This window comes from Trichechus manatus, unplaced genomic scaffold (assembly GCF_000243295.1).
Source record: "Trichechus manatus latirostris isolate Lorelei unplaced genomic scaffold, TriManLat1.0 scaffold00142, whole genome shotgun sequence".
Classification (NCBI taxonomy): domain Eukaryota; kingdom Metazoa; phylum Chordata; class Mammalia; order Sirenia; family Trichechidae; genus Trichechus; species Trichechus manatus.
Window position 1 is genome coordinate 1,580,420 of NW_004444078.1, and position 6,566 is coordinate 1,586,985.

At 46.9% G+C, this 6,566-nt stretch overlaps 1 protein-coding gene across 1 annotated transcript in view; it reads right to left on the reverse strand.

The window, feature by feature from the left end:
- Nucleotides 1-3,997, reverse strand: part of MYO1B (myosin IB) — a 200,428-nt gene extending 196,431 nt beyond the window's left edge. Inside the window, exon 1 of the mRNA XM_004385602.2 lies at nt 3,975-3,997. The gene's annotated coding sequence lies outside the window, so the exon portion shown is untranslated. The remainder of the gene's footprint in view (nt 1-3,974) is intronic.
- Between the last annotated feature and the right edge of the window lie 2,569 nt (nt 3,998-6,566).

Here is a 6,566-nt window from a genome sequence, read left to right on the forward strand (position 1 = left end):
GCCAAGTGTTAAAATCCGTTCCGCTCCTGAACTTGGTGACCACTCTTGGGTCAAGGTCTGCTGCCTCCTGTCCACTCCAAGGCCAGATACCACTTCCGTTCCCCTTTCATGCTGACGCCTAAACTAGTTCACTTCTCCTAGGGGAAAAGATGAGCACAGAAATCATGTAGAATGCATGTTCCCACAGAGCTCAGAAATTTGATGATCTCAGAGGATACTGTAAAGAAAGACCCTTGACACTTCGCTAAGGAAGAATGTCCTCTGTAAAAAGGCTACTGCCAGGACAAAAAGCATGTGCTGGGAAAATCTATGGCCTGCCGCTGCGTATTTCCAATTCTGATGTCCCACTTCCTCTTTATAATCACGTTCTTTCCCTCCTTATTTCTCTTCTAAAAAGACACTCCAGGGCACTGGGTCTCAGTTAAGAAGCAAAGTGCAGTGTCCTATTAAACACTGTAAGATAAAAAGGGCTAAAACAGATATCAATAAACACAAAATGCTGGAAAACTAAATAAGATCTACCCCATTCCCCCACTTTTAAATGTTCCAAAGAAGAAATTATTTTTAAATGTTGGCAGCCTAACTTTTTAAAAATGTAGTTTCATTCACTTAAAGCTAATTCATACAGACTACTGCATAACATACAGCTTTTTAACAATATAGTTTTAAGCATTGTGATATCACTAATCTGGCCTTCCAAACCAGGTGAATTCTAATCCCTGTTACACTACGTAGTAGCTGTGTGGCCTTGAACAAGTCGCTCAGCTTCTGTGACTACCAGTTCTCATATATGAAAATATGAAAAGGCATCTGGTCTGCCATCTCCCAGTTTTTGAAAGGATCAATAACAATAATATATATGAAAGTTTTTTGAAATCTTCAAAAGGCTAATAAGTAATCAAATTGCTATTATCCCTATTATTAAAAGATATACCATACAGTGTACTACTTAGAATATAAACTTTGGAATCAGATGAACTGGAGTTCAAATCACACCTCCACTGTTTATTAATTACCTGTACAAGTACAGTATAAGAGGCAAGTTACTTAACTTCTCTAGGCCTCAGTTTCCACTGTAACATGGAGATGATACCCACTTAAGAAGCCCTGGTGGCACAGTGGTTAAAGCACTAACCGAAAGGTTGGCAGTTTGAACCCACCAGCCGCTCCGTGGAGAAAGATGTGGCAGTCTGCTACAGTAAAGATTTACAGCCTTGGAAACCCTATGGGGCAGTTCTACTCTGTCCTATAAGGTGGCTATAGGCTATAAACTCCATGGCAATGGATTTTTGTTTGTTTTTTGACAGAGTTGTTAAAGTGCTGTATCCCCCTTATGGAGTCATTAACATAGTACCGTATACAAAACCCTTTGCACACAGTAAACATTTACTAAATGATAGCTATAATTACTGTTAGGCTACTTAATAAAAATCCAAAAGTACAACTATTAAGAATAGTAGAAGGGAACGACAAAAGGAAGTACATGCTAAAAACACGGATGCTACACTCAGAGGATCATTCTTAGCCAAACATCACCACCACCTCCCCACCAAATCTCCCAACTTAGGTGTAGACTCCTTCCCCACAGATGAGGATGCTCCTTGTTGCTTTGCATAACTGTGCAGTAACCGGGGCAAGTCAGTCTTCATCTCCAGGCTTGACAGAGTGATGATTCATTACATGAAGGGGCACAGCCTGCTGCCAGCCTTATCACACAACTGGGCACTGAGTCAGCCGGGGCCAGAACTCCAGCTCTTTAAGAGGATCTCCTATGTGTGTCTCCATAGCAGTAGTGTTTTTAGGCTTTGCGTTTCCTTAACGTATATCCCAAAGAGTACTTGAGAGGATCCAACTGTGGTGTTTTTTACAAAACAATTCACAACATAAATGAAAAGTCCAACACGGTAAAACCACCATAACAAATAAGTCTCTCTCTGTTAGCTGCCCATGGCACAATGTTTTACCAGGCAATGTGTTAGTTATAACAACTAACAGTTTGACAGATGGAGAACATCCCACTTCAACTTCACATCATAATGGCTCCTGAGGACAAGCCCCACTGTTTTTCAGCCTGGCCTGAAAATCTGACCACATCCCCCACGAAAAAGGCAAATCCTCAGCAATAGCATGTACAGTTCTTTTCCATTACCACTTGGTGGGCAGGAAACTTTTTTTCTCCCCAAGAATAAGCTCCTAATTCTCCTTCTAAGGTTAAGATGTTTTCCAATTTGGATCATCTTAAAATGAATGACCAAAAGGGTGGTTTAATGGCGGACGTCAGGCTTGTCAAAGGGGCGGCACGAAGCCCCTTCCCAGTCCTGTCTGCATCCTGACTGTTATCAGAGTTTCTCCCAATACCACAGTAATTCTAACCCTCGGTCTGATTTTGGGATCCTTCCACCAGTGTCCCATAGGCACAAACCATGAATGCCTGGAAATGTCAGCCTCCTCCCCAAAGTTTTGCTTGGAATACGCCATTCAAAACACACTCATCATTCCACCCCCCACTACTCTCAGGGTCAGCCAGTCCTCTGGGGCTTCCTGATTCCAGTCTAGCAAAGGGTCACTTAACAAATGCCTGACATACTACATTTAGTTCCACCTCCTCCAAAAAAAAATCCCATTCACCATAATGGTAAGTGTTTTCTTTCTTATTCCAGACGATCCACCTGGGGAAAAAGAAAGTACATCACACTTGAAAGCCATGGCCCCTCAACTCTAAAAACCCAAAGGGGTGTGTGTGTGTGTGTGTGTGTGTGTGTAGTGTGGTTTTTCGGGAAAGACTGTAAAAGGGTTTTTCAATTCAGCATTACATAATACAATTCATTAATTTAGCAACGTCTAATTTTCTGGTGGCTTCCCCCAAAGCATTCCTGAAAAAATGTAATACCATATTACAGTCGAGAACATTATTTTATCTCAAACTTGAGTCCATAAAATTTGCGTTCTACCTATTTGAGTCAATCTCCACCAGCTACACCCACAGATCCACAGGCACACACATACACAGAAATAACCTGATTTATAGAAAGAAAAAAAAGAAACCTTCCCTTATAACTAACTAGATTTGATTTCATCAACGGACATTCAGAACGCCTAGAACTAAAGGAAGGACACAACTTGTTGCAGCAACAGACACTCGGCCGCAGCCTGAACAAAGCACTACAAATAAACTCCAGAAACCCACACAGCCCTTGGACAAAAACGTGTGTTTATAATCAACTCCTCAGTGCTCTCTCATCATCCCGTCCCCAACCCTCTTCCCCGCCCAGCACCCTCCGGGCTCCCTCCCGCTCCTAATCTGGTTTCCATTCAGCCCCGCCCCCTCCCCTTCCCTCGCCGGGACTATGAATCAATCCCATCCAGGGCAGGAAACGAGACCCAGGGCAGCCCCCTCCACTGCGGCTGAACAAAGGAGGAAAGAGCAGCTGCACGCACTGGGAGCCCCGTCGGGTCTTCGGCCCTGCTCTCTCGCCGCCGCAACCAGGGCACACGGTACCTGAATCCCACTCCCCAGGACGCCCTTTTATTTTCCCTCCGCTTTCGTTCCCGGAGGAACGCACACCAAGTCCTTCCACAGAGCCAAGGAGCCAGGAAACAGCTGTGGGCAAAAAGGATGGAAGGGGTGTAGGTGAACAAGGGGAAAATTTGGATTCCACTTTGCCCACAGGTACAAGGGGGACAGGGCAAAGTGAGAGCAAGTTAGTTTGCAAGCCCTTCTCTCCCACCCTCCCCCAAAGCATCTGCGGAGTCACAACCACCTTCCGCGACCTCCTGCGTGCGCTGGTTCTCGCCGCAAAGCCGCCTCGCCCCGTAGGAGAGCGGCAGACCCCAGTGACGAGAGCTCTATGGGGCGCGGCAGGGTCAAGGGGACCCCAAGCAGAATGGCGCGGAGCGCCCGCTTTACCGCCCCTCGCGGGCGGCAGCTGGACCGAGCCGGAAGGGCAAAAGAAAGAGGGAAGCGCTCGCGCTACCTCGCCAGGCGCCACACCGCCTCCTCGTCGTCCTCCCGCTCCGGTGGCGCTCTCGAACGTGGTTCCTGCCCGAGGTTGCGGGGCTCCCGCCGCGATCCCAGCGATGCTCGCACCCGCAGCTGTTCGGAGGTGGCTGCTCGTCGGCTGCTGTCCCGCGGCTGCCGGCCAGTTGTGCGCCCCGTGCTCTGGCACCGCCTTCTCGCGCCGCGCCTGCGGCTTCCCTGCGCGGCCGGCTGTGAAGTGTCCGGTGGCTGCGGAGCGCTCGGCTGCGGCAGGAGGCGCCCGGCCACTCCCCTCTCCTGGGCAGGCAGAGGGGCTGGGCCGAGGGGCGGGGGCGGCGACCTCGCAGCCTAGGATTCGCCCCTCCGCGCGCCGGCAGAACCGGGAGCCGCGGCCTCCCGAGCCGACCCACCTCCCGCGCCAGGTGCTGGCTAACAGCGCCCCCGGGCGAGCGCGGACGGCAGCCTCGGCGCCTCGTTGTCCTGCGGCCCGACCCTCAGCGCCCGGAGGGCAAGCGTAGAAGCTAGTCAGCTCCGGGCAAGGACGGAAAGAAAGGGAGACAGAGCGTCCGATCCCAGCCCCCACGCAAGTCAGGGTCCTTCTACCTGTTTTGCTGCAAGATTCACTAACATCCAGTGAGAAATCTAATAGCTCGGGGAGAGGGGGCGCTGGCAACTAGAAAATAGTCTGGGGGCAAATGCCTACAAGGAGTGGGCGTGCTCTCCAATGTTTCCTCTCCCCTAGATAAAGAAGTTTGAATGCCCAAGAATATCAGAAAATATTAATTTGACTGTAAGAGACAAAAAGTATACTGAATGGTAAAGTGTGCCTTCACTTGCGAGGTTTTGAATATCTATTAACTCATTTAATTTCACTGAATGCTAGGTAGACACTCTCTGTTGCAAGTAAATAAGTAAAAGAAAATTTGAATAGCCGTATATATCTGAACATAGTGTATTAACTGGCACTGTATACTGATCAATGACAGGGTATTAATCTGCATGTTATTTCGGAATGTTGGAGGGGCCAAAGAATCAGGATTCCCAGCTGCTAACTCCAGCGGGCTCTTGCCTTATTGCAGAATGTAGAACAAACCACTTGACCCAGATCCTGGTTTCCTCATCACGGAAGAGGGTAGGGTGCTCATCCAAACTTACTCACTAGGGCGAGGTGAGGATTACTTGGCTAAGGTGTTAAATAAAAACACTGCAGACACAGTAATTATTACTCATGATTCTAGCTGCTTTATCCTATAATGAAATAAATTGCCATAAATGGGGCCAGGTTTAAAGGGACTGACCTATATCTGGAAACTGTCACTAAAATGAGGTGAACCAAAGAATTCAGACCATATATAGTTACTCTGTTCCCACAGGAATAAGAACCACAGGCACTGGGGTTTGTCAAATGCCACTGGTAGAGTTTTGGAGTTTAGAGGCTATATCTGCTTGGAACTATACCATTATTGATGTCACCATCAACATCAATTCTTATCTGCAGAAGGCATGATAAAAATGTAAGCTAACAGATACTGGGTGCCGGATATCGTTCTTTATTTGTTTAATCCTCGCAAGAACCTGTGAGGTAAGTTAACTTTCATTATCCGTTTTTTACAGACCAGGACAGCCAAGGACAGAGAGGTGTTCCAGATTATAAGTGGCTATGGTGGTTTTAAGATGTGTCCATAAATTCTTTGAAACTTCTCCCATCAAGAAGTGGAGTCTAACAACCCACCTCTTAAATATGGGCTTTCCTTAATGACTCAGTTCTAATGAATGAATGCAGCAGAAGTGAGGCTACATTACTTCTGAGTGTAGGTCATAAAGAAGACGCAACTTCCTCCTACCTCACTCTCCGGGGAAACTCACCCTTGGAACCCAACTGCCATGCTGTGAGGAAGCTCAGGCCACATGAAAGGCCAAGTGTAAGAGTTCCAGCTGACAGTGCCAGCTGAGGACCCAGCCAAGAGCCAGCATTAACTGCCAGGTGTGAGTTTGCAAGCCTTTAAGATGAATCCAGCCCCATCCACTGCCTAACCACACCACATGAGAGGACTAGAGAGAAAACAGCCTAATGGAACTGAGTCAGTCCTCAGCAATCATAAAAGATAATAATAAAAGTTTGCCTTCGGGGGTTGTTACATAGAAATAGACACCTGGAACAGTGGCAGAGCTGGGATTTAAACCCATGCAATATGATTCACCACAAACTACCAAGTGTACTCCCTCCAACCTTGATAACTTAGCACAATGAAAACCATAAAGATCCCAGTCTTGACAACAGACAGCAATGGACCTGCTACCTGGCCACACATTGTAGATTCATTTCTCTATTTTGCTCATCTGAGGTTAGTTTCCAAAGTGACTGCTTATAACACTTTGACAGTAAGGGAGCCTCTGACCTCTGCTGTCCAATCCAACTCTTCAAAAATAACAGACATTCAGATGGCAAGTTTACAAATACAAAATGTAAACAAATGGTTTGAAGAGTGGGGGAATTCTATAACCTTTTTATCTTGGAAGATGGCTAAGTTTTAGTAAAAAGTAAGTTTGAAACAAGTATGTGCTGAGTAGGACTTTTGAGAGAGCTGCT